This window comes from Tenrec ecaudatus, chromosome X (assembly GCF_050624435.1).
Source record: "Tenrec ecaudatus isolate mTenEca1 chromosome X, mTenEca1.hap1, whole genome shotgun sequence".
NCBI classification, from domain to species: domain Eukaryota; kingdom Metazoa; phylum Chordata; class Mammalia; order Afrosoricida; family Tenrecidae; genus Tenrec; species Tenrec ecaudatus.
The window spans coordinates 91,335,517-91,363,416 of record NC_134548.1 but is presented as its reverse complement, the minus strand read 5'-3'; the positions used below and the strand labels follow the sequence as shown (position 1 = coordinate 91,363,416).

General features: G+C 40.8%; 1 pseudogene; it reads left to right on the top strand.

The window, feature by feature from the left end:
- LOC142433513 (THO complex subunit 7 homolog) lies at nt 1-27,900 on the top strand (annotated as a pseudogene).

Below are 27,900 nucleotides of genomic sequence, written 5' to 3'. Positions count from 1 at the left end.
ATGATTCCAGTTCACCCAGTGGAATTTTCCCATGTGATCTCACTGCTCCGGGCTCTGGAGGATGCTGTGCACCTCGAGAATTCAGGTTTCAGTATCCCCGAGTTCCACGGCACCCAGCTGAGGTCCCCAGAATGCACCCAGGACCCGGGTCAGTAGGGCCCATGCGGTGCCTACCACCAGGGACACTCCACAGCTTGTGTCCCCTAAAGGATTTTCAGTCATTCTTCCCCCAACTAGAGGTTGGTCCTCCCTCTTTTCCTAGCAGCAGACATGCACTGTGTTCCCCCAGACGTGTTTGCTCCTCTCCCCTCCCCTGACTTGTTTTCTCCCATGAGTGTCCCTCATCCCTCTGATAGGCTGTCTACCAGTACCGGTCCATCGGGACCTCCTCATAGCTTTGCATGGCAGCCACTCAGTAGACAACATCCCCTTCCCCACGCTTAACCATTTGATCCCGGCTGTCGTGAGGTGCCCTCTGGCCAAGGGACCTTCACAATAGGACGTAGAGTGGATGGTGTATGACACATTGGCGCCAACCAGGCTCTCTACCAAGCAGATTGGATGCCCTACACAGCAGGGGACTCATACAGTATTAATCCTTTTGTGACTGATGAACCTCACTCAGCATACTGTCTTCCTGATCCCTCCTTTTCTTGAGGTGTTTGATGGTTTCATCGCTGTTTTTTAGGGATGGGTAACCTTCCATTGTGTGTATATACCAGACTTGTTTTTGTTTTTTTTCAATCTAGTCTTCTACTGATGGAAATTTAGAGTTTTTCCAGATTCTTGCTATTGTGAACTGTGCTGCAATGAACATGGAAGAGCAAATGTCTGTTTAGGATCAGTTTTTTGTTTCTTTTCGTTATATGCCCAGGAATGATATTGCTGGATCATATGGTATTTCAACTGCCATCTGTTTTAGGTGTTGCCATGTCACCTTCCACAGTGACCATGAGTATTTACACACCTACCAGTAGTGGATAAGAGTTCCTATCTTGCCACACCCACTTCAGCATTTGTTGTGCTCAGGTTTGTTTGCTTTTTTAAACTGGGCTACAGGTATAAGTGTCAGATGGTATCTCACGGTTGTTTTGACTTGCATTTTCCACATGGCTAGTAAACTGGAGCATTTCCTCATGTGTTATTAGGCATTCGAGTGTCATCCTTCTGAATCATCAATTCAGTTCTTTGCCCACTTTCTCAGCTTTCTCAGAGGGTTATTAGTTTTCTTCTTATTGTAGGCTTTCTTTTGTGTTTTAAGTGAGAAAAACAAGTAATTTAGTTTTAAAGCAGAAGGTCTGGTTGTAAAGGGATGTGACAGATAATAAAATTAAGTTGAGTGAGGGTATCTGGTAAGTTGTACGATGCTTGGGTAAAAGTGATGTTTGCTTAAAGGCTGTTTAAAACAATGAAATTGAAAAAATTATAACATTAGATAGATTTTGGTGGGTTTATTCATAAGATAGAAAAAAAGCATCGAATATGTTCTTTTCTTACATCAAAGATTTTTACATTTCAAAAGGCTCTACTTCACAGTGGTTAGTTAGAATATGAAAAATCCGCTTATTATTTTAATCAGACTTTAGTCAAAATTAGCAGACCTGATGGTTAATTATGTGTATGATTAATCATATATATGCTAATTAATCATGGCTGTATAAGCTTTTGTCATTTACATAGAAGAACTTGCTTTGCTGTCTGCTAATACATCACATTTGACCAAACATTTCTATCAAAACATGGCCTGTATTGGACTTATAAGAAAGGAGTAATATCCTGAGTTGGAGGCTCCCAGTCTAAATCAAGAGTTATAGAACATGAAAGCGATAAAGTTCTCGAATTACAACTGCTTCAAAAATTGTCAAGAATATGAATTATCCACTGAATAAATGTTTCTATACATTTTACATGAGGACCTGTTGTGGGCATTTTAAGAGTATCTTTTATTTACAAGAAATTACAGTTCTCATATCTACTAAATTGTTTAACTTATGCATTTTAAGTGTCATAACACTTTAAATGAAATAATCTATTATCTAACTAATTCAAAGAATCATGATTTGAGGAGCTTGTGAGATTTAAGCTGTGTGTTACAAAATAGAATAATAGAAGGTTTCCTGCTAAGTACCAAAGAGACAGTTTTGTTTCTTAATAGATGTATTTTTTAGTGTCCATATTTATGTCCTTGTTTATAAATAAACTGAGGTTTACAGAATGTAGCTGCTACTGGTGTTATTTCAATATTAACAAATACTCATAATACATTTTACTTAGTTTTACATGTTAATTTTACACATTTGACCTTAGAGTGTTAGTATTTCTATTATATCTCTGGCTTTTGTGAAAGTTGGGTCTTAAAAACAGACAAAAGCAAAACAAAAAGAGGCTAAAAGTAATTTTGAATTTGTATCATGGTCCAGAAATTTCCCTGGGCAGTTTTACTCTGAGCATTGTGAGTTGCTGAAAAATCCAGTCTGTAAAATGGAATAGAGTCCACATAAGAAAAAGGAAAACAAAAACCAGAGTGGTCATGTTAGGGCAGATCATGTCATCATTTAATGTGGTCTCCCAAGCAATGTTGTCATGTGTCTGTCTAATGTTTGTCATCCATTCATCCCTTTCTTAGTTGTACAGCTGAGAAACCAATTCCTCAGAGGATGCCTTTCCTCAGCTACAGTCAGTTTTCCATTTGTGAGAAGAGAGGGAGAAGACCAAATAGTTCCCGCAAGGTAGTGGTGTCCTGCAGGTAATCTAATGTTCTAGACACTCTTTCCGTGGTACTCAGTTAATTTTTATGGAAATTCATGACCAGACGGGGGTGGTTATCTCTCTCTCTCTCTCTCTCTCTCTCTCTCTCTCTCTCTCTCTCTCTCTCTCTCTCTCTCTCTCTCTCTCTCTCTCTCTCAGAAAATGATTTCACTTCTATTTATAGATAAAATAGGGAAGGGCTACTTGTTCCTGGAGAAAAAATTTTATGAGTACTAGTATGAACCCCTAATTAAAAATAATCACACTGTATGTCACTAATCGCACATTGTGAACAAAGATTTTGTCTGCCTTTGGTGATCTGGGATTGTAGATTTTGGTTCTTTGAAGTGGACAGCGTTCTTCTTCTTGGGTCCCATCAGAACGACCGATTTGAAAATGCCACGAAGTGAACTGGACTTTACCATAAACCCTTGCTGCAGATAAAGGGAACTGAAACACTCATTTGGATTTAAACCTGAAACCCCCTAGTTTGGGAGGAAGCAGAGGGCTGCCATCCCAAGACTTTGAAGTCATAGATTTTAATTAAAATCTTCCATTACTTTGGAATTGCCCAATAGTTGACAACCTGAGACTGTCATATAGTCACTATTTTCATATGTTCTTTGTTTTTGGTGAAGTGTCTTCATTCCGCACACAAGTAGGTTTCCCTCAGTCAGTGAGTGTTCTTGTTATTGCCTTGTGTCAAGCTCGTGTTCTTTTCTTGAACAGTCTGCTGTCACGTATGTTTTCATCTGCATAGGGGACAATTCCAAGTAGTCCACTCTAAAAGGCTTTCCTATATCCTATTTTTGACTAATATTTTCACGTCTATACCATTGATTAGGTCAATAAGATCAAGAGGCTAGCAATGCTGCCTCTAAAGTAGACCATGGAAATATATAAACCTTAAGGGGAGTTCGAGCTCCCACTTAATTATAGCCCTAATATAAAAATATTACTTTTTATGATGTGAACCTGCCTGACACTTGCCTTTATGATGAGATCATTGAAGTTCTGGATGCATAACAAGCTGGGGTTATACAATCAGATAATCTGAAATACTGGTGTCTGGGGTCTTAAACCAAGCAGCCATCTAGGTGAGATGTCAGCTAAGTCCACACAGAAGAAGATCGCCACACTGTGTGATCAGATAATTACTATTACTAATCCATTCTGAGCACCCCAATTGAAAAAGTCTGCGCATGGCAATGATAGCTCAGAATCCATTTGCAGAGTCTTCACGGAGAATATGCCTCCACTGAATTATTTCTGATCATCATCCAAGGATTATACAATCTTGACCTCAGGCTGAGTGCCTCAGAAATTAGATTACCCTGACCATTCTCCAGCCATCCCAGGCAGGCTCGGTCACTCTAAGGGGCTTGCTTGGGTGTGTCCTTGATAGAGGTCAGCATACTAAGGACAGTATTGGGGGGTCTAATAATCATGAGCCATACTCTATCACTTTTGCTCTGACTTCCTTGGACCAATCTTGTAAGCCCTGCTATCTCACATAATCATATATCCAAATCAGGGTCCTGTTCCTGCTCTTAGAGTCCCACCTATAACTGTGATGTATTGATCTTCCACTAATTATGAATTGAGTTTCCTTTGTTTCATGCCTTATTTGACTAGCATGTTGACTTGAATCCTCAGATGACTTTTGACCTTGCGTTAATGACCTCCCTCATCTGGATGATGTGTCTGGGTCTTTGTGCTGCTGTTCCTTTAAGACTTAATAGCTGTTCTATTTAAATTATATTTGATATTGGGCTCTCTTTTGTACCATAAGACAAATCTATTTAATCCATAAATGAGAGCTATTAAGATTAAATTCAACATTAATTTATGATAGACAATCTTATCAATCATCTCCCTCGAGCATTAGGATCTTTTGTTTGTAGTGTTTGTAGATCAACCCATGCTAATAACTTTTAAAACACTATTGAGAGAGGGAGATTGAACAAGTGTAGGCTAACTATATATCGCAATACCTGGGTTATTCACTTGTGCGGAATAAATCCTTACGTGACTGAACGCTATTTGCACAAAAAATGAGAGTTGTTGGTCAGGAAAAACTTCAATGACAATATCAGTCACAGTGCCAGAATAATACATATCTTAATACAGCAAGTAGGGCATTGGTGTAATAAGTCAATGTTTTTCTGCCTACTAATAGTTCAATACTCTTGGTATAGTTGTCTTATTCTTGTTCACACACCATGTAATTTCAGTCTTAATTCATCAGGTCACAGGTGTATTTGTGGTAGAGTCTAGTTCACCTAGTATGGGGGACCAACCTCCACAACCAAATGGGTCCTAGAAGTGGTTGTTTAATTGAAGGGTAAATTAAAGAAACATAATATAAGGCATGCAAAGGCTCACCTCTTTAGATGGCAGATCAAGAGGGAGAGCGAATGTATTCTCTAACTGGCTTATATAATCTCGGGCATGCAAGCCATGTTATACATATATGTAACAGGAAGGGAATGTGCTAGAGGCTTACACATGACAGGAAGGTGCATATGTAACAAGATGAGCTGTTCCTAGAGTTAAGATGGTGGCTTAACCTTGGTAGCCTAGCTGGCTTGGCCTTAAGTGTCTCTGAGCTCTTCTCAGGAGAGCAATCTATGATGCTTATCAGAAGAGAGTGGACCATACTTATGGTGGGACGTCAATAGGGTTTGATACCTCTCAATGGCAGATAGCCTCTGGGCATACTAGAGAGCAGCCATATGCTTAATAGAAAGATCTTTAAGTAGCCTATTGTGGTAGTTACATAATCTGGCGTCAACTTGAGACTATTAAGAGTGAAGGGGTGGAGTTTATTCTGTCAATCATTGTAGCTTGATGACCGCATTTAGAGATAAATAGCTCATTGGAGGCCAGACCCACTCTCTCTGCTTCACATTCTTGTTGACAAGACACATGGAGCTATGCTGATGAAGCCAGAGCCCTGGAGATAGAGGAGCCATGTGGAGACCCCTGACAATGCTGAGATGCTTCCACCACCACTGGATCCACAAGACTTTCCACCCCACTGGCCTGTGATTTTCCTGCATTCAGCATCGTTGCACATGTTACGTGAGTTTGAAGAGGAATTTATAGACTAGTATCAGACATATGGGCTAATATAGGACTTATAGACTTGATCTGGACTGGGCTGGGATGTTTTCTCATTATTTAATTGCTCTTATATATAAAGCTCTTTCTTATATACAAATGAGCGTCTATGAATTTGTTTCTGTAGTCAACCTAGGCTAAAACATCTATTATGGGGGAGACTCTGGGGGTGATTTTTAGTCAGAAGAATGTGACTGGGATTCATCTCTAACTAACTAATGTGAAGGTCTTCCTTTACCAGAGTCTGCCTCCCAGACTCTTTATATATCATGTGCACAGAAAATTTGTCTGCGTACACTCTCTTCCCGGTTCTTAGTTTCCCACAACATAGTGGGTTTCCACACCTGATCCTTCTGGTATGGCCTTTGGAGCATGTTGTGCACCTTGAAGATCCGGGGATTCATGTCCCAGTGTTCTCTGGCATATGGCCTGTGTCCACCGGAGTTGCACAGATACTTGAACAACTGTAGTTTATTAGACACAGATAACCAGGCATAATCCCCCCCCTGGAGTTCTGCAAAGTATTGTTAGTCCTTTTCCCCCACTAGGAAATTGGTCTTTCCCATTTTTCTACCAACAGATATCCAATTACCTCCTCCCGGACATGCATGCTCCCTCCCCGCCCCCTCCTGATTTGCCTTCCCATCAGTAGCCCTTGTCACTCTAATAGGAATATCTGACAATCTGGCATACATCTTCATAACGTTGTATGGCAGCCACTAAGCAGACATCCTCCCCTCCCCACCTCTGGAAAATCTGATCCCAGATGACATGAGGACCCCTTAACTAAAGTGACCTTCAGGATACAAACATAGATAGGACGGAGCATGTTTCATGGACAACAGCCAGGCTCTCTTTTTTTTTTAATCATTTTATTGGGGGCTTGTACAATTCTTATCACAATCCATACATACATCCATTGTGTCAAGCATATTTGTACATTTGTTTCCATCATCATTTTCAAAACATTTGCCTTCTACTTGAGCCCTTAATATCGGCTCCTCCTTTTCCCCCCTCCCTCATGAACCCTTCATAATTCATAAATTATTACTATTTTGTCCTATGTTACACCGTCCAAAATCTCACCCCCGCCTACTGCTCTGCTGTCCATTCCCCAGGGAGGAGGCTATATGTAGACTCTTGTAATCGGTTCCCCCTTTCCACCCCACATTCCCCCCACCCTCCAGGCATCGCCACTCTCACTACTGGTCCTGAAGGGGTCATCTTTCCTGGATTCCTTGTGTTTCCAGTTGCTCTCTGTACCAATGTACATCCTCTGGTCTAGCCAGATTTGTAAGGTAGAATTGGGATCATGATAGTGGTGGGAGGGGGAAGCATTTAAGAACTAGAAGAAAGTTATATATTTCATTGTTGCTACTCTGCACCCTGACTGGCTCATCTCCTCCCCACAACCCTTCAGAAAGGGGGTGTAGTCAGGCTCTCTTCCAAGCTGCCTGGCCGCCCTGGCCAGCAGACTGGACAGCCTGAATGCCTGAGCCTGCTCCCATCCTGTTGTCCATCCCTACAGTGGACTCATACAGTATTTGTCCTTTTGTGATTGACTAACTTCGCTCATCATAATGGTTTCTAAATTTCTCCATGTCTTGAGGTGTTTCATGATTTCATCACTGTTTTTAGGGATGTATAGTATTCCATTGTGTGGATGTACCAACGTTGTTGTTTTTTAATCCATTCTTTTACAAATGAAGTTTCAGGCTTTTCCCAACTTTTCTTGCTATTGTGAACTGTGCTGCAGTAAACTTAGGAGAGCATACTTCTATCCATGATCTGTCTCTTATTTCTTTGGCGGATGTGCCAGCAATTGTACTGCTGGGTCTTTTAATAGTTCTATTGTCAGCTGTTTTAGAAACTGACATGTCACTTTCCACAATGGTTGTATGTATTTACAGGCACACCATCAGTATAAAAGTTCTAGTCTCGCTACACCCTCTTTATTTTTTAGTTGATCTGTGGTTGTGGGTGTTAGATGGTATCTAATGATTGTTTTGATTTGCATTTCCCAGATGAGTAATGAACATTTCCCCATATGCTTGTTATCATCCTTTGAGTGCCATCGTTTGTAAATGGTCTATTCAGGTTCTTTGCCCACCTTTTAAGAGGGTTATTAGTTGTTGTTGTTTTTCTCCTTATTGTAGGCTTGCAGCATTCTGTAGATTCTAGTAATTAGTCCTTTGTCTATTATGTCATCTTTTGCCAATTGTGGGCTCTTGTTTTACACTCTGGGTGAACTCTTTTTATATAGAGAGTGTTTTATTTTAAATAATTCTCAGCATATAAAAAGACATAAATGAAAACCATATTTGCTCACCTCTGTAACCATGGTAGGGAGCGCTGGTGGCATAGTGGTTGTACATTGGGCTGCTATTCACAAGTTCCGCAGTTCGAAACCACCTGTGGGAGAAAGACAAGGCTTTCTATTTCCTTAAAGAGATACAGGCCTGGAAACTCACAGGTGCAGTTATGACCTGTTGGAATTCACTCATGGCAGTTAGTTTGGTTTGTGAGTATTTGAGCCACGGCAGTCCTGACAGCTAACTACTACTTCTTCCAAAATTCTGAGAGCTGATTACCTTGCCAAACTAGTAACATGACAGGGGAACATACAGACAGCTTGAGGTGAGACCTTCCCTCCCTGTGTCATCAAGGACAGTATCAACACATCAGAAGTCAAGGTATACAGACAAAGAAACCTTGCTGTTATCTGCCTGGACAAGAAATCCCAAACCACAAACCCAGGAACCCTTACTTTGCGTGTTTCAATTTAACTTCACATCTGCCCCATTTCAGCCTCCCATCCCTTATCTAACTCACAGAATCATACAGCTCTGTGATTTAGTTTTGTGGGTTTGATACACTACTAGATAAATAATTCTGATGTTAGAATTAGAATAGAAGGTCGCAGTTTTGTGTAAGTCATATTCTATAAGGCTTCCTCAAAATAGTAGCACTGTCAAGTGAGCCTGAGGCCATGCGCAGCTCTAGGTCAACCTAGCCAGCTCGAGATCTCAGAGGCCTGGAGGGGTGGGGTGGGGGGGTGGGGAGGGGTGGGGGAGTAGGGAGGGTGGAGAGCAGCCCGCTAGAAGATGGGGGGCCACCTTGTGTCTGCAGCACTACCACCTTCACTGTCCAAGCAGAATGTGGCGCTGAATGAAGGTTACCTTAGTATTGACACCTTCTAGGTTTGCCTGGGGGGACAAGGGAGGGAGGGAGCACAGGAGCCCTGGGCCTGCCACCCTGTACATGCAGCTGGACCGGAGGACTGGGCTATCCATCGTGGTAGTGGCACAGCTCGATGGACTGACCGTGTGGGTGGAAGTGTGCGCTGCGCTTCCCACAAACCATCCTGAGAGACTGCTGGAAGCTCCTGGTGCAGGTCCCTGGGTTTTGCCATGAGCCCCCCTTGCTCTGCCCCTCCTCACTGCCAGTCGTGCCCTGCGCTTTGGTGCCGTCTACCCTGGCCGTGGGTAAAGCGGGCCTCTCAGTTCAGGGAACTTCGTTCTTCCTTTCCTTGTGCAGTTAAAGCTCGTGGACTACAGCTTCCTGGTGGGCATCCACGATGTGGAGAGGAAGGAGCAGGAGGAGGTGAGTGTGATGAGAAGGACGGGAAGAGGAGGGGGAGGGGGAGAGCCACGGGAGAGCCACGGGACCCACCCACCCGGGACCCACCCACCCCCCACCCACCCCGTGGGCAGCCCCCCAGACAGCCCCGGAAACACGCTCAATAGCTCCCCGCCCTGGCTCCTGGGGAGTTCGACGCCAACATTGATGTATATGGAATAAAATGCCATGACAGAAAAAAAAAATAGTAGCACTATCAAGTAGAATTTATATTCTTGGTACATAGTATTATGTCTAAAGATTTTCACGTGTTGTATCAGAATCTCCTTTAAAAGTCCATTTGTTTAATGTTCTTTTTTATTTTTAATTGATTTTAATTGGCTTTGAATTTGTTCTATAGTTAATTCTCATTAGTCTTTTTCTCTTTAAAAACTATGATTAAAAGTTAAGCATACCATATTCAGTTTTGTCCTCTACAAATAAGCTTTTGATAGTGACACTTGCTGAAACACTTGAATAACATAGTCCAATAGAACGGTGGACTAGATTGGACTTGGAAAAAGAGCTGTGATCATTTGGACTTGGTGTCACATAGAAGGAATCCAGATTTCCAGAAGGTGAATGGATTCATGAATTATGAATGATCCAAAGAGCTCACTGAAGGGAAATTAGCCACAAAATAGACTAAAATGTTACCATAGGTTTTATGTAGGAATATTTCTAGTGTTTTCAGAAAATCTCTGAATATAAGAAACCCTTTTTCCATTTCTTCTAAACTGGGTAACTAGTAGGTTTTGAATGTGAATGCACTGCTTCTGTTAGTACTCAAGACACATTAGCATTCGTTCTGACCCCTGGCAACTCTGTAGGACAGAGTAGAGCTGCTCCTTTAAGGTTGCAGGCCTGTAAGTCTTTATGAGAGCCGAAAGCCTCTTTGTTCTCCCAAGGAGTGACTGGTGGATTCAAACTGCCAACTTTGAGGTTAGCAGCCCCATGCCCAATCCACTATGCCACCAGAGCTCCATTTTCCTTGGTAAGCTTACCAAAATTATAAATGCCATCCATGACTGGAGAAGTATTTGAAGTCCAAACTTTGATTTTACAAAGTATTCATAGAATAGCAGTCATGAGAGGGGGAGTTTTCATATGAATTCCTCCATGTTTATTACTTTTAATCACATTTTGTATTCGGATGATCATTTCCTGCAGCTGCAGCTTTAACTAAATTCCCCCACCCCTTCCTCTTCATCCTCCCTGGCATGTGCCCCAGGTGTTTGGACTTAAAATGTTGTAAATGATTCACTGTTGCATTATTAACCCAAACCTAAATCAACAGAGAGGAAAACAGGTAGATTGTGCTGCCAGATGGAAAGGCTATAAACTTAAGAAAGAATGGCACAAAGCAATGTACTGACTCCCAGAAAAGTATAAAGACCCTGGCTGTATGGGAGAAGGGAAGACAGTCTTGGAGAACTGTCTCACTGTCTTTCCAGATTTCCTAATAAAATGTGTACTGAATCTTACTCTGCCCCTGTGAGTGGCTAGTGATCAGACCTTGAACTCTCTTTCACTTTGGTGATTCACATGGGGATTATACCTCTCTCATTAAGTAAAGGTGTTTGTTGTCCATAGACCACGTAGGCCGCCAGGGGAGGGGGACCTTGGGGTGTGTACTACAGACATCCTTGAAGGAGCTGAGATTATTTTCACTAAGACTTCTGGCGTGTGTGTTCTCAACATCTACCGTCTTTCCCGTTTTGCAGAATTGCTGCATCTGGTCATTGCACACGGGTTCAGCTCCTCGTTGCCTTACACTTTTGTGTCTGCATTTGATCTGTTCTTGTTAACCACTGTAATGATGCAAGTGAGAGTTTCCGATCGGATTGACTTGTTTATGGATATGTTGCCATGACTAAAAAGAGAATGATGTTCTACTGTAGTAAGCCTGACCTAAATACAACCTAGACTCTGGAGAAAGATACCCATTGCATGAATCCTTAAATTATTATACTATCTAACAGTTTGAATAATTTTGTCAGAGAGCAGGAAAATGGAATGAGATCCCCTATGTGCAGAGCATAGTGATTAGTCACTCCACAAAAGAAAGATGAGGCTTTCCACTCTCCTGAAGAGTTACAGTTTGGGAAACCCACAGGGGCAGTTCAACCCCTTCCTGCAAGGTCGTTGAGTAAGAATTGACTCGATGGCGGTGAGCTTAGTTTTGGCTCTGTGCAATAAAGATGAAACTATGACAGACACTTGCTTGATGGTCCAGCGGGAAAAGAAGAACCTGACCGTTCAAGGCAAAAAGCCTAAGAAACCTCAATCTGCCTCCATGAATGTTACCTCAAACGCACTGCCATCGAGTCGATGCTGACTCAGAGCCACCCTCTAGGACCGGGGAGAACTGCTCCTGTGAGTTTCCAAGACTGTCACTGTCCACAGGAGTAGAAAAGCCAGTCTTTCTCCCACAGCGTGGGAAGTGATTTCAAACTGCCGACCTGGAGGATCAATGCAATGCATAACCACTACACCACTGGGGTCTACCTATGAGTGTTAACAATTCTAATAAGAAATCAAACCTAATTAGTTAGCTCAGCCCCCTCTGTGTCCTGCAGAGCTGTTGGTGATTTCAAACTGCTGAACCTGGAGTTAGCAGCCCAACACAGGACCACTAGGCCACGGAGGAAGTTAAACTTTGAGATTGCATACAAATGGTCTAGCCATGCCTGTGGTTCCTAATGCACCATCGACACCTAGTGGCAGAAATTTAGCTGGACCTAGTGAACTAGCCCTTTCCTATTCAGCTGCAGAGTCAGATGGTTTGGACAGAGTCCCTCAGTCCCACGTTTGAAGAGCTAGGACAACAGCCAGTCTCCATTCGGATTGGGTCTGAATGGACAACCCACCAGATATTACGGGGCACATACTCTTTTCTCTACTTCAAACTCAAGACTCACTGCCATCGAGTTGATTCTGGCTCATAGTAACCCTATAATATAGCATAGAACAGCCTGTGAGGGGTCTGGGACGGTTAACTCTTTACAGAAGTAGAAAGCCTCATCTTTTTCCCAAGGAGCCACTGGAGGTTTCAAACTGCTGACTATGGGTTAGCAACCCAACACATAGCCACTATGTCACGGGGGCTCCTCTCTACTTCTGAGCTGCTAAATTAGAAACATTAAAATCCTTCCTAGCAGGATGACCATTATTTTTGTTACCCATAATCCTAATGGGGCACATGTTCAGACTCTGTGGGCCAGGCTCCTGACCAAGCACAAGAGCAGGCTTGTCTTAGATACCACTCAAGAAAAGGCAGCATGTATTCATGAAGAAAACCCCAATGGAATGCCAGCTCCAGCCAAGGCAATCCTTATAACTCAGCCAAATTGAAACTCAAATGATGATGGCCTACTGCAACTGGATCACTCCAAATGGGTGCTCGAGAGGGTCTAAAGAAGGGAGTGTCTAAACAAAAGAACCTCAACATCGTGCTGCCCAATGCAATTCAGCAGAAGGCAACTGAGATCCTTCGGAATTCCTGAATGAACATACCAGGCTTCTCATAACAATACAGACCTTGATCCTGGGGACTCAGCTGATGCCCAAATGGTTAACATGACTTTATCTCCCAAAGCATCGCTGGTATTAGGAAGAAGTTACAGGAACTCACTCATCAGGGCAGGCGGCATGAACCCATCCCAGCTGACACCATTGCCTTCAAGGTATTCCAAAACCAAGAGTACAAGCAGCCTCATGTTGTTACTGTCTCCTAGAGACAACTTGAGGTAAGTTTGTGAAGCCCCAGTGAGGAAGCCCCCAAAAAGAAAAAGAACTTAGACAAGATTAATGTACCTATTTCAAAAAGTCTGGACCTTGGAAGAATAAATGCCTGAATTGCAAGAGAAGACTGAGGCTACCTAGGGGTGCAGCATAATTTGGCATCAACCTCTGCCATCCCCATTGCCGCGCAGGAACCCTGAGTTAAAGATAACAATGGGGGGAGGGGCAGACTGTGTACTCTTTAGTGGATAACGAGGCCATGTATTCAGAGGTCAGTACATCTTTGACTTCCTTGTCTTCCCTTTGAGTGACTGTGACTGAGGATGCAGTGATACTTGAAAACCAGCTCCTCTGGGAACCCCTTGATGACTTCATTGTAGGAAAGAAAATGACACTTTGTTTCTGATATATGCCCACCTGCCCAGTCCCGTGCTGGACCTGGATATACATTCAAAACGATATGCTCAAATAACAATTCTTTCTGAACTAAGGGACTGCAGATGGAAGTTCCTCAAGACTATGCCTGGTATTATAGATTCAAACTTTGGAAGATACCCCAGGGTGTTCCCAAAAAATCAATATTCATGTAAAATCCCTCATATAGGCCAGTGTAATTCCAGGGAAATCCAAATGAGCATCTCCAGAGAGGTGAGACTGAAGCCTAGGGGCCAACCACCCAGTAGAAACCAATATTCCCTGAAGAAAGGGGCACTGGAAGGTATAACGCCCATCATAAAAAATGAAAGAATATGGATTAATTTGCCATTGCGAGTCTTCTCCCAATACTCCCGTCATTCGTATCAAGAGACCAGCTACAATAGACCAAGTACCAGATTCTTCAAGACCTAAGAGCAGTCAAAGAAATAGTCCAATACATTCACCCTACCGTCTCAAATCCTTACGTTTTACTTAGTAATCAACCTTCAGAAGCTAAATTGTTTGCAGTCTTGATTCTCAAAGACCCCATTTCCTGTAGTTCTTTGGCAATCCCATGAAAGAAACATTCGCTTCTGAATGGCAGCGCTCCCAAATGGTGGAGAGGAATTAGTATTACCCCAGAGATTTCAAATGTTACCCTCTGTTTGGGAGTCTCTTGTGCAAAATATTTTAGACCGCTCTTGGAAAAGGGTGAATTCATAATATGTAGGTGATCTTCTAATCACTAGAAAATGTTACTCAAACTCTCTGACTAAAATTAGACAGACTTTAAATCATTTGGCCCAATATGGCTCTTGGGTCTCTAAAACCAAGGCCCCAATTTACAAATAGTTAAATTTCTTGCTTTCCAAGTACAACCTCGTAGAAGTCAGCTGAAAAGCAGGAAATAAATTATCTTATAAATGCCAATCCCCTAGAATAGGGTGTTTTAGGTATGGCTGATTTGTGCTGAATCTGGTTTCTCAACTTTGGGCTAAGAGTTAAACACTTATATGAAGTCCTCAAAAGATATTAGGGAGATCCTTTATAGTGGATGGTGGACTGCAATAAGACCTTGAAGACGAAGGCCTACCAAATCTGCTAAAATATTAATGCAAGTTGGGACCAAGTCACAGCCTATGGCCTATCTATCCCATAGGACCTAACTGTAGCAGGCTGCCCCCACACCCTTGCCTTCTGGCAATAGCAACAACTTGTGAACTGTTGCAAGAAGCTGGGAAATTCACCCTGGGTCAGCCCTTATTTGTCCATCAAGTCATCTGCCTGCTATTACAGGAAGCAGGCCTCTGACTCGTGGCTGGTTGGCTGGGCCATTACCAGGCTATTTCATTGGACAATCCTAAGATTGCCTGAGAATTGTAGGAAAGCTAAACCCAGCTACCCTCCTCCTTGATGTAGCTACTGGAGAACAGACCTGCAACTGCAAAGAAATTATTAACCACATATTTCCCAGTTACGACCTTTTCGACAAACCATTCTACCCAGTAGACTGGACATTATTTGTGAATGGAAGTAGTTATATGGAAAAGGGGGCTAGGAAAGTGTAGTATACAGTAGTGTACTGAGAAGGCCCAGTGGAGTCTGTAGCACCCTCACCACCACCCAGCCCCCACGCCTACAAGCTGGAGACTTCAGCACAATTGATTCCACTAAGGAGAGCAAAATAGATGTCAGCATGAAAGGTTATGAATGTATTTATGGACTTGAAATTTTCTGTCTTTTCAAAAAAATATTTATTTTTTTATTTAGCATGGTGATGGGCCCATATGGAAAGAGAGAGCTCCTGCAGGCTAATAATAAAAGCATTTATGTATACTCAAGAAATCCTATGGCTGTTGGACATGATTCCACTTCCCCAGAGGGTGGCAGTAATGCACTGCCCTGGCCATCAGAAAGAGGTGGACAATTTCTCCATTGGAAATCATTTAGATGAGTGGTTCTCAACCTTCCTGATGCCGCGAACCTCTAATACAGTTCCTCCTGTTGTGGTGAGCGCCCAACCATAAAATTATTTTAGGTGGTACTTTATAACTGTAATTTTGCTATTGTTATGAATTGTCATGTAAACATCTGCTATGCAGGATGTATTTTCATTGCTATAAATTGAACATAATTAAAGCAGAGTGATTGATCACAAAACAACATGTAATTACATATTGTGAAATATTTATTTCTAATTACAAATAAATGAAATTTTGTCTTGAAGCATGGTGTAGCATGGGTAACAGTCTTCACACAGGGTGTGACCCGCCGGGAGATGGATAGAGGAGCAGTGTCTTAGTTCCTAAGACCATGGGAAATATGTGTTTTTCCATGGTCTTAGGTCACCCCTGTGAAAGGGTCATTCAACCCCCAAAGGGGTAGTGACCTACAGGCTGAGAATCACTGGTTTGGATGATCAGGAAGCCTGAAAAATGGTAAAAGCTGAGGGGTAGCCCCTTTCTTCTTGCATTGGACTTGAGTAACAACCCCATTATGAGTCAGAGGACTTGATTTGGACTCAGGGGAAAGGATTCAGGAAAGGGGTTAAGGATGGATAATTAATGGAAATAGAATGGTTCTGTCCTTAGACTCTCCTTAAATGAGACCATGAGATGATCCACTGCAGAAAAGAGGCCCCAGCTGAGTTTGTTGGGCCTTGGCTCAAGAGTAAGGGACTTAAAAAATAATGCGGGATCATAGTTCCTGTTTAACCTGCCTTAAAAATAACAGATGACCCCTTCAGGACCAGTGGTGAGAGTGGTGATGCCTGGAGGGTGGAGAGAATGTGGGGTAGAAAGGGGGAACTGATTATAAGAATCAACGTATAGCCTCCTCCCTGGGGGAGGAACAGCAAAGAAGAAGGTGGGGGAGACATCCGTAGGTGTAATATATGACAAAATAATAATAATTCATGAATTATGAAGGGCTCATGAGGTAGGGGGCAGTGGGGAGGGAGGGGGAAATGAGCAGCAGATATTAAGGGCGCAAGTAGAAGGCAAATGTTTTGAGAATGATGATGGCAACAAATGTACATGTTCTTGACACAATGGATGTATGCATGGATTGTGATAAGAATTATATGAGCCCCCAATGAAATGATTAAATAAAAAAACAGTAATCACACAGTGCAAGATATGACAAAATAATAATTTATAAATTATCAAGGGTTCATGAGGAAGGAGGCTGCGGGGAGGGAGGGGCAAAAATGAGGAGCTGATGCCAGGGGCTTAAGTGGAGAGCAAATGTTGTGAGAATGATGCGGGCAATGAATGTACAGATGTGCTTTACACAACTGATGTCTGTATGGATTGTGATAAGAGTTGGATGAGCCCCTGATAAAATGATTTTTTTAAAAAGGTTGGTTGGTTTTGCACAATGTTCCAGAGAAACCAGTAGGACCATTTTGCTCTGAGCATTAAAGAATTCAGACTGTTTAAGAAAATAGACAAAAATATTTTTAAAAAATCAGACTGAGGTTAGGTTTAGTACATATTAGTAATCATTGTAATTGATCATCAGCGCAGAGTTATATAAAATGCCTGAATAATGGTTGCAATCAAAGTGTTAAACATACACACACGTGCATGCTATGCTGCTATGCAGAAAATTATGTGTTCTGAAACTAAGTTCTCAGAGGAGATGACCTCATCTTAAGTCAGGTTTTCAGGAAACCAAATGTTTCCCCCAATATGGCCTTGCTCTGCAAGCAGTTATCTGAATTTGAAATTCCAGAAGTCAAACAAAAAAAAAAAAGAATACACGCTTATTATGGCGATCAAAGAATTTCTATGTAAATTTACAATGAGAGAATTGGAAAATATATGAGGTTATCCAAAAATACCTAAGAACACTTAGTCTAATTAAAATGTTTAATAGGCTTCAATTCTTGGGGGGGTTGTTTTTTTTATAAAGTGACCCTTGAGTATAGGTGACTGAATAAGGAAAAGACAGTTTGCTCCTGTGATGAACACTTAGCATATTGTCAATAGACTTTTAGCTGGGGGGACTCTTAAACTATATTATCTTGCTAATCGTGTAACTTTGACTTACTTCATTCTTCTGCTTTGGTGATCCAGGTGGTCTCATGCTTCAGGCTTCATGGATTTTAGGTTATTTTGTAAAATGTCAGAGAAGTTTTTGTAAATTAGAGAGGCTTTTTATCTCTCTGGCTGCCCAATTTCATCCCCCAAATACTAAATATTGGAGGAGACAGCCATAAAAATGATTTATTTGGACCCCATTGGTATAGACCAAATTTTGTTCTTGCCAATCCACGTGCCAATCCTGAACTGGAAAATGTTAAAACTTAGACATATTTGTTTAAGATTAAAGGAATTAAAACACTTGTTTGGACTTGAAAATGAGATGCCCTTAGTAGGTAGAAAGAGAGGAGAGCATTCCCAAGGGCGTGGACATTGAGGATGTTGCATTTTGTTCAAATTTTTAATGCTTTTGAAGTTGTCATACATTGGCAACTTGTGTTTACTGCATGGTAAAAATTTTTACACAGGCATTGATATATATCTGCTATCTGTTTTTATATTCATTGCATTTGTCTTATATGCCTTGAAGTCTTATAGAATAACAGAGTTCCCCTTAGTGAATTGACATGAAAATCATTGCTTTGTTCCTAACCTTCACTATTCTTTTTTTTATAAACATTTTATTAGGGGCTCATACAACTCTTATCACAATTCATACATATACATACATCAATTGTATAAAGCACATCTGTACATTCTTTGCCCTAATCATTTTCTTTTTTTTTACCTTCACTATTCTTAAAATAGCTTTGCTTTTATAGCATTTAATTAATTGTACAGGTGTACTTTTCTATATGTTTTAGCCAAAAATCTTTCCTTCATATTTCTTCATTAGTGTTTTAAATATATACTGTTGGCTAAATTAATGATAATATTATTATTAGAATCATCAAATATTAAATGAAGACTGCTTGTAAGGTAATTTCTCAAGAAGGACTTCAAAAAGTCTATGGGATTTTCTATTATCTTTTAATTCAATTATACTTTTATAGAATGCTATTATTCTTTAATAGAATTCTATCATTCTATTTATTAACTTAAATGTCTTCTGATATATAGATACTTTTGATGGATGGACTTGAATTCCCATCTTAAGGCATATGACCTAATCAAAGGGCAAGTATTTCTTACAATGTGGCCCTGCTCTCCTAAGTCTCTCATGAGACAGTTATTGAAGATCAGGATGTGGGAATATTTTTTAGAGAAATGAATGTCAGATTAGTCCAAAGGAGTTGGAGATGAATGATGTCACAAAAGTTAAACTTTTCCAAGGTGCTATTCAGTTTCATTTTCCCCAAAGTCTTCCCTTCAGTATATTCTTGCATGTTCCTGGATTCACTGATTCACTGCAGCATCTCTCAGAGACTCATAAAACTGAATCATCTCCTGCGGTAGTAGATGAAATTCAATCCAAAGTCTGAAGGTCAGGCAGGGGTGAGCCAAAAGCAGAGTCCAGAGCCAGAAACAAAAATTGTCCAAAAGCCACAGAACAGCTTCTTGATTTTACCAATGCTTAGTCAGGAAATAGAAGTCTGACTTTCCAGATGAAGTGATAGAACCAATATTTTACACCTCACCAAAAATGATGTCTTAAGTCACACCTTCTACCAAGGTAAAAATCAAAGACAACATCAAAGAAACAAAGAATGTATCTCTGTACACACATACACGCACACACACACACCCATTAAAGGCCATTTTTTTCCATTAAAGGTCTTAAAGATATTGTCAAGGAAATGAAGAGCTTGGCCTCCACCCCCCACCAAGATCAAGTCTCAATCTCAGCCCACTCTTGTCCATCAGCATAGAAGAGAATGCTCTCCAAAATTTGACCACATGTTTATAAAGTCCACAAACATAACATATCATATAAGCAACCATGGCTAGAAAAGCCATATTAAATGACCATAACTCAAGGGGGCTATATTAAAGCATGGCAAAGGAATCAGATGGTACCTAGATATCAAAAAGAGTGTTTGGAGTCACATAGGCTGTCCTTAATCAAGCAACCATCTAAAGTGTACATCAACAAATCTGTGCACAAGGAAGGAAGTACATCAATGTAAGTCTGCATGATCTAAGGATTTAAAATATATTCTGTGATCAGAGGAGGAGATGTATTAGAGCTTAAATTCTAAAGCACTTGATTTACAGAAGGTTGTGGTATATAGTCAGAACTCTGACTTCACTGTGATTCTTTTTTTCTTTCGTTGAATGGATTTTTTTTTAGTATGTGTGTGTGATACTTGACACTAGTTCAGACTCCATTTGAGATCTGACAATTAACCAGCAATGTGGTAACTCTTCCCTCAGTCAAATGTGCTTGAAAGTAAAGTACAACTTCTTTCTGAGCAGTCCAGAAAGGTATGGTCTTGCCTTCAGGGAATATGTCTGGGTATGTCCTTAATGGTTTACAGATGCATTCCATCTGGAAATCAAGTCTAGGGCTCAGAATTGAATGGTCATGGATGATGCTCCGGCCATTACCTAGTTATATTGTAAATATCCTAGAATCAATTCTGTAAGTCTTTTTGTAGTCTGAAATTGTGTATGAATTCCAATTATGGTCCTTTTCCTGCTTCTGTAGTGCTGCCTGCAACAGTGATGAACTGCCTGTCAATCGTGTTTTCATGATGGTTTCCTTTTTTTCCCCATCATCTATAATTAGACCTATGGTTGTTAATTGTTTGGACATTTTGTCCTCATACTTATGGTTTCCTTCATTCAGATAGTTTTCTTTGTCTTGTCTTTTTTTCCTGCTTAATAATGGTGTCTAAATAAATAGAAATAAAAAGAAAAACATCCTAATTAAAAATGAGCACATAATTTAATATGTATTTCTTGATAGAAGATATACAAATGTCTGATAATCAAATGAAAATATGCTCAACATCATTATCCATCATGGCATTGCAAACCAAAATCACAGTCAACTACCACTTTACCCTCAGTAGGATGACTATTATGAATTTTTACCACCTTACTCCCGGTAGAATGGCTATTATAATATTTATTATTATTATTATATTTTTAAATAGAAAGTAACAAGTATTGGTAAAGATATAGGAAAAATGAAACTTTCATGCATTGCTGGAAACAGAACAAAACTTTAAAAAATGTTTTTGGGCAGATGAAGGAAAATATTGCACCTACATATCAAGAATATGATGTTATTTAAAATTTTTTAATTTGAAATATACATCCTAAAATTATAAAATCAAATACAAGAAAAGCAATTCCAGTTTCTCTCTTTTCATTAATATTGTATTGGCAGATATAGTCTAGTGCTTTTTAAACTTTAGCATGCATGAAAATCCCTTAGAAATTGTAGGTTTAACATGGTAGAACACACTACCATTTATCTATTTTTCACTCTGAAATTCCAGTAAGATAAAAGTAGGGAATTTAAAATAAACACAGTTTTTATTGTGACAGAAGCCAAAACAAACCAAGAAAAGGAAAAGAAGAAAACTAATGCCAGGGCAGGGATAGTATATAGCTTTATAAAAATTATAATTACTGTCTTCCAAAAAGCCTGATTGAAAGTTAAAAAAAGGTATGATAACTGCAATGGTTGAAAATAAAGGAAGGAATAGTAGTTGGAAAATACAGACATGGTGACAGAAATGAAGCCGGAGATTGCATAATATAACTTTTGCAAAACCAACAACTTACTCATAGCAAAGGCCTTTTTTCAACAACAGAAAGGCAACTATGTACATGAACTTCTCCCGATGAAAGGCACCAAAATTAAATTGACTATATCTTTGGGAGAGACAATGGACAAGCTCAACACCAGCAGCTAACGCCAGGCCAGGGGCTGACTGTGGAATAGACCATCAACTGATCATATGTAAGTTCAGGTTGAAGATGAAGAAAATAAAAATAAGTCCACAAGAGGCAAAATATGACCTTGAGTGCACAACACCTGGATTTAAAAAAAACAGTTCAGGAGCAGAATTGACTTATCGAACACTTATAACCAAAGACCTGATGAGCTGTGAGAGGACATCAAGAATACCTCCCATACATGAAGAAAGCAAAGGGTCATTTTAAAAAAAGGAAAGAAGTGATCAACATGGATGTCAGAAGAGACTCTGAAACTTGCTCTTAATAATCAGTAATTAAAACAAATGAAAGAAAGGATAACATCAAATAGCTTAATAAGAAATTTCAAAGAGCAGCCCAAGAAGACAAATGCAAACATCATAATAAAATGGCCAACGACCTAGAAATAGAAAACCAAAAAGGAAGGATATACCCAACATATTTTAACTGAAAGAACTGAAGATGGGGGGCTGGCCCCAGTAACAAAAACTAAGTGGATGCCTGCCCCTCTCCCAAAAGAATTCATTTCAAAGGATGGCATTGAATCTGCAGCTCCAGGAGAGGGACATATCTGATCAGAGCACACGGGAGCAGATGAAGGGGGAGTAGAAGAGAGTGGAGCACATCCTGGCCCACCAGGCCCTGAGGATGATGACCCCAATTAGAGCAGCCAATCCACAGAGAGGACCACATGGCCAGCCCAACTATGAGACATGACGTCCCTCACTGACCCATGGCCCTGCAGGGGACAGCACCAGAGACACGGTATAGGAATTGCGCCCGACCTGATCCTATCACACCAAGGCAAAGCACTGGGGGAGTGCAGCGAATAGCAAGGGAATGGAACAGCAAGGTCCCCAGGGAATGCTGAAGGTGGACTTTGGGGCCAGGGCGTGGTGCCCCAACAGACTGGACTGGAAAACACTCCTAAAGGCCAACAAACAATCCTTGAACTACAAGCTTTTCTTTCTTGTTGTGTTTTGTTTTGTTCTTTGTCAGTGGTTTGTTGTTGTTTGGTATTGCTCTGTCTTGTTTTTGTGTATGTTATTATCTCCACAGGCCTGTCTAAATAAGATAGGCTGGATGAACACTCTGGAGGAGAAAACAACAGGACCGATAGATCCATGGGGACATGGGATAGGGGGAGGTGGGGAGAAAGGAAGTGGTATTAACAAACCCAGGGATGAGGGAACAACAAGTGACTCAAACTGGTGGTGAGGTGGGTGTGGGAGGCCTGGTAGGGCATGATCAAGGGTAATGTAATGAAGAGGTATTGCTGAAACCCAGGTGGGGACAGAGCATGATAGTGGGACAGGAGGAAAGTCAAGGGAAATAGAGGAAAGAGCTAGGAGGCAAAGGGAATTTATAGAGGTCTAGATAAAGACATGTACTTATGCAAATATATTTACACATGAGGATGGGGAAATAGATCTATGTGCCTATATTTATAGGTTTAGTACTAAGGTAGCAGAAGGACATTGGGCCTCTACTCAAGTACTCCCTCAATGCAAGAATACTTTCTTCTATTAAATTGGCATTCTATGATGCTCACCCTCCCAACACAACCACTGAAGACAAAGCGGGTGAATAAGTGAATGTGGTGAAGAAAGCTGATGGTGCCCAGCTATCAAAAGGTATAGCATCTGGGGTCTTAAAGGCTTGAAGGTAAACAAGCAGCCATCTAGCTCAGAAGCAACAAAGCCCACATGGAAGAAGCACACAAGCCTGTGCGATCATGAGTGTTGAAGGGATCAGGTATAAAGCATCATCAGAACAAAAAAAATCTTACCATAATGAATGAAGGGGGGGAGTGAAGAATGGAGACCCAATGTCCATTTGTCGGCCACTGGAAATCCCCTTGCAGAGGGGTCTAGGGGAGGAGACAAGCCAGTCAAGGTGTGATGTAGCACCGATGCAAAATACAACTTTTCTCTAGTTCCTAAATGCTTCCTGCTGCCACCACCACTCTCATGATCCAAATTCTACCTTGCAAGTCTGGATAGAGCAGAGGTTGTACACTGGTGCAGATAGGAGCTGGAGGCACAGGGAATCCAGGGTGGATGATTCCTTCAGGATCAGGAGTGTTAGTGGCGATACTGGGAGGGTAGAGGGAGAGTGGGTCAGAGGAAACAGATTACAAGGATCTACATGTGACCTCCTCGCTGGGGGATGGACAACAGAAAAGTGGGTGAAGTGAGATGTCTGACGGGGCAAGATATGACAAAATAATAATTTATAAATTATCAAGGGCTCATGAGGAAGGGGGCGCGGAGAGCGGGGGGGAATGAGGACCTGATGCCAAGGGCTTAAGTGGAGAGCAAATGTTTTGAGCATGATGAGGACAATGAATGTACATATGTGCTTTACACAATTGATGTATGTATGGATTGTGATCAGAGTTGTATGAGCCCCTAATAAAATGATTTTAAAAACTGAAGAAAAATCCCAGCCTTGTGTTGCAAATTTTAAAGATTCTATGGACAAAATATTGAATGATGCAGTAAGCATCCAAATGAGATTGAAATAACATACAGAGTAATTGTACCAAAAAACTAGTCAACATCCAACCATTTCAGGAAATAGCATATGAGCAAAAGCCAATGGTACTGAAGAACAAAGTTCAAGGTGAAGTAATAACATTAGCCAAAAACGAGGCTCCAGGAACTGATGGAACATAAATGGAAATGTATCAACAAGATGATGAAGTAATGAAGGCACTCCCTTGACTTGAAGAGATACATAATTGTACCCATTCCAAAGAAAGGTGACCCAACAGACAGCTCAAGTGTTAGAACAAAATCATTGATGACACATAAGTAAAATTTTGCTGAAGACCATCTAACAACAATTTCAGCAGCATTGATAGGGAGATACTAGAGCCTCAGACCAGTATCAGGAGAGGACTTGAAATAAGGTATGTCATTGGTGATGTCAGAGGGAGCTTGGCTCAAAGAAGAGAATACAAGAAAGATGGTTACCTGTGCTTTATTGACTACATCAAAAGCATTTGACTGTTTGGATCAAACCATGGATAACATCGAGAAGAATAAGAATTCCAGAACACTTCATTGTGCTCATGGTGAAATTGTACATGGATCAAGAACAGTAATTCAGATGGAACCAGGGAATCTTGTATGGTATACAATCAAGAAAGTATGTACCAGGATTTTGTCCTCTCACCACACTTGTTCAATTTATATGCTGAGCAAATAATCAGAGCAAATAGCTTATAGGAAGAAGAATGGAGCATCAGAATGGGAGGAAGGCTTATTAACAACCTGCAATATGCAGATGACACAACCTTGCTTGCTGAAAGCGAGGAGGACTTGAAGCAATTGCTAATGAAGATCAAGGATTACAGTCTTCAGTATGGATTATGATTAAATGTAATGAAGACCAAAATCCTGACAACTGGACGAATAGGTAACATCATGATAAATGGAGAAAAAGTTAAAGTTGTCAAGTATCTCATCTTGCTTGAGTTCACAATCAATGCTCCTGAAAGCATGAGTCAAGAGATTAAAAGATGAATTACATTAGGTAAATGTGCTGCACAAGAATTCTGTAGAATATTGAAAAGCATGTGTGTTACTTTAAGGATTCAATTTCTCCTGGTCCAAGCTATGGTATTTTCAATTCCCTCATATGTACGTGAAAGTTGAGCATTGAATAAAGAAGACGGAAGAAGAATTGATGCATTTGGATTGTGGTGATGGGGAAGCAATTGAAGTACCATGGGCTGCTAAAAGGACAAACTGGTGTGTCTTGGAAGAAGTACAGCCAGAGGGCTCCTTTGTCTTAGATACTTTGTTCTACATACTTTGAACATGTTGTCAGGACATGGCCCTAGAGAAGGGTATCATATTTGGTAAAAATAGAAGCACGGTCAAGGAGAGGAAGCCCCTCAAAGAGATGGATTGGCACAGTGGCTACAACAATGAGCTCAAACAAAGAAAAAATTGTTGGTGCAGAGCTGGGCAGTTTTTCACTCTCGTCATAGGGCAGCTATGGATGAGCACCAACTCGATGGCACCAAACCACAATATACACATACCTCACTGAAATACTTCTGCACAGTCATTTCAGCTCCCCGAACTTGGGTAAGACAGTCACCACTTTCTATCTTCCAAATGCTTGTTGGCAGGTCTCATTCAGTCTTTAGGTCCAGTGGAAGAGTTCACAGAATTGTTTCAATGTAAATTGAGTGAGCACTGAGGCGAGCAGTCCCACAGTATATAGAAATTTGGGGGGAAGTGGTTTGCTTGATTTATTGAGAAAGGAATATTTTTAACTCTTATCTGAGGAAGTATAAAATTATTATCAACATATGGGAACAGTTAAGTTGAACAGAAGTGCTGTTTCCAAACTAATTACCAATTTCCTGTGGAAGGGTAAGAGGCCTAGAATAAGTAAAGCACTTGTCAAAAAAAGAGTAGGAGGTCTTGCACTAACCACGTTCAAAACCTATTAGCCACAGTAGTAAAAACAAACAAACAACATGGTATTGGTATAATGAGAAACTGAATGTGGTAGTTACATAATCTGGTGTCAATTTAAGAAGATTACAAGTGAAGGGATGGAGTCTGGCCTGTCAACCAAGATATAACCAATAAAGCCTCTGTGTGGGCATGGCTTTCTCCTGAGAATTCTGGGAACTCCAGTATTTTCTCCTTGGAGGCGGGAGACACCTCTCTCTGTTCACTCCATGGGAGACATTGCAGTTGACAATATACATGGAACTACTCTACTACCCAAATCTGGGGAAGTCACATGAACCTACCCTGATGCAGCCAGAACCCTGGACCTGGAGAAACCACGTGGAGACCCCTGCCAGTGCTGAGATGCTTACACTGCCATTGGATCCAAAGACTTTCTACCCACTGGCCTGTGATCTTCCTGCATTTGGCATCATTACATGGGTTTCGTGAGTCGGAAGAGGGCTTTATAAGTATCGGATTTATGGGCTTGGACTGGACTGGGTTGGGTTTCTTAATGTACAGTTACCCTTTATAGAAAACTCTCTCTTATATACATATGAGTGTCCATGAACTTGTTTCTCTAGTCTCCCCAGACTAACACACCGACGATGGGGCTCCAGGATGTAAACCAAGAAATAAAAGCAGCCATCTACAAACAACTGATTTTCAACAAAGGACCAAAAAAATATCAAATGGGAAAGGGATGCCCAATTCAAATGGTGCTGAAAAAATTGTATCTCTATCAGCAGAAGAATGAAACAGGATCCATAACTCACACCATGACTTAAATAAAAACACCCTCATGATAGAGACCTAAATGCAAGCTCCAGAGCAATCAGTATCATCAACGAGAATATCGACAAAAACCAGGGCCCCATTGTAGGGCATATATATGGACTGCCAGATATAATAAAGGAAGCACACACAGTGAAAGACAACATAGATGACTGGGACCTATTAAAAACTGAACAATTACACATCTCAAAAGACTTCATCAAAAGAGTGAAATGGACTTAGAAGAAAAATTTAGCAATGATATAATGAACAAGGCACTGATTACTAAAGCGTATAGAATTCTGCAATACCTCAATAAGAAGCAAAAAACACACACAATCAGGAGACACCTGAATGGCTAGCAAATACTTGAAATGCTCATGATTACTACACCCATAACGATAAGCAAATTATTTTTAAAAGGAAAAGAAAGAAAGAACCAGAAAACAAAAAATGCTGGAGAGTGTGTAGAGAGAATGGAACTCTACAGTGAACTGGCTCCTAGCATCTGGCTGGACTTCACAGGTTTACATTGTGACAGGTTTTCATTGGAGTGTATCAGGAGGATTGGCCATCTCTGAGTGGTAAAGGAGTCATATGGAAGCATCTCCTCATTGACAGGAATGGTGCTGGAGATGATCAAAGAATTAATCTTCTGAAAAGCTTCATTAAATGGTGCAAATCTGGATATCAGGTGTTACCCAGTACCAATGTAAGCTGAGTATACTGTCACAATGTGAACTTTCAATGGGCAAAACCTTGCTGATATATGATTCATGAATCTCAGAGAAATGGAAAATTGTGAAAGAATTTACAAAGACACAGAGTGTAGCAACACTGGAGCCCATGGAAAAATTGCGGAGTTCAAAAGGCAAATTCTTCAAGCAAAACAAATACAAAAAAAATCGCCACGAGTATGATGCTTTAGCAGAATCATCCAGCACCATCCAAACAGGCATGAAACATTAAAGGAACTAGAGATTCTGGCAAGAAGTATTTTTTTAAGTATGGAAGATAGCTGGAGGCAGAAACAGTTTCACGTTCTTCTTAATACTATCTATGAACTCCAGCAAACAGTGGGAAATGATTTTAAAAAAATTAAACTCTCAGAAGTAGAAGTTTAA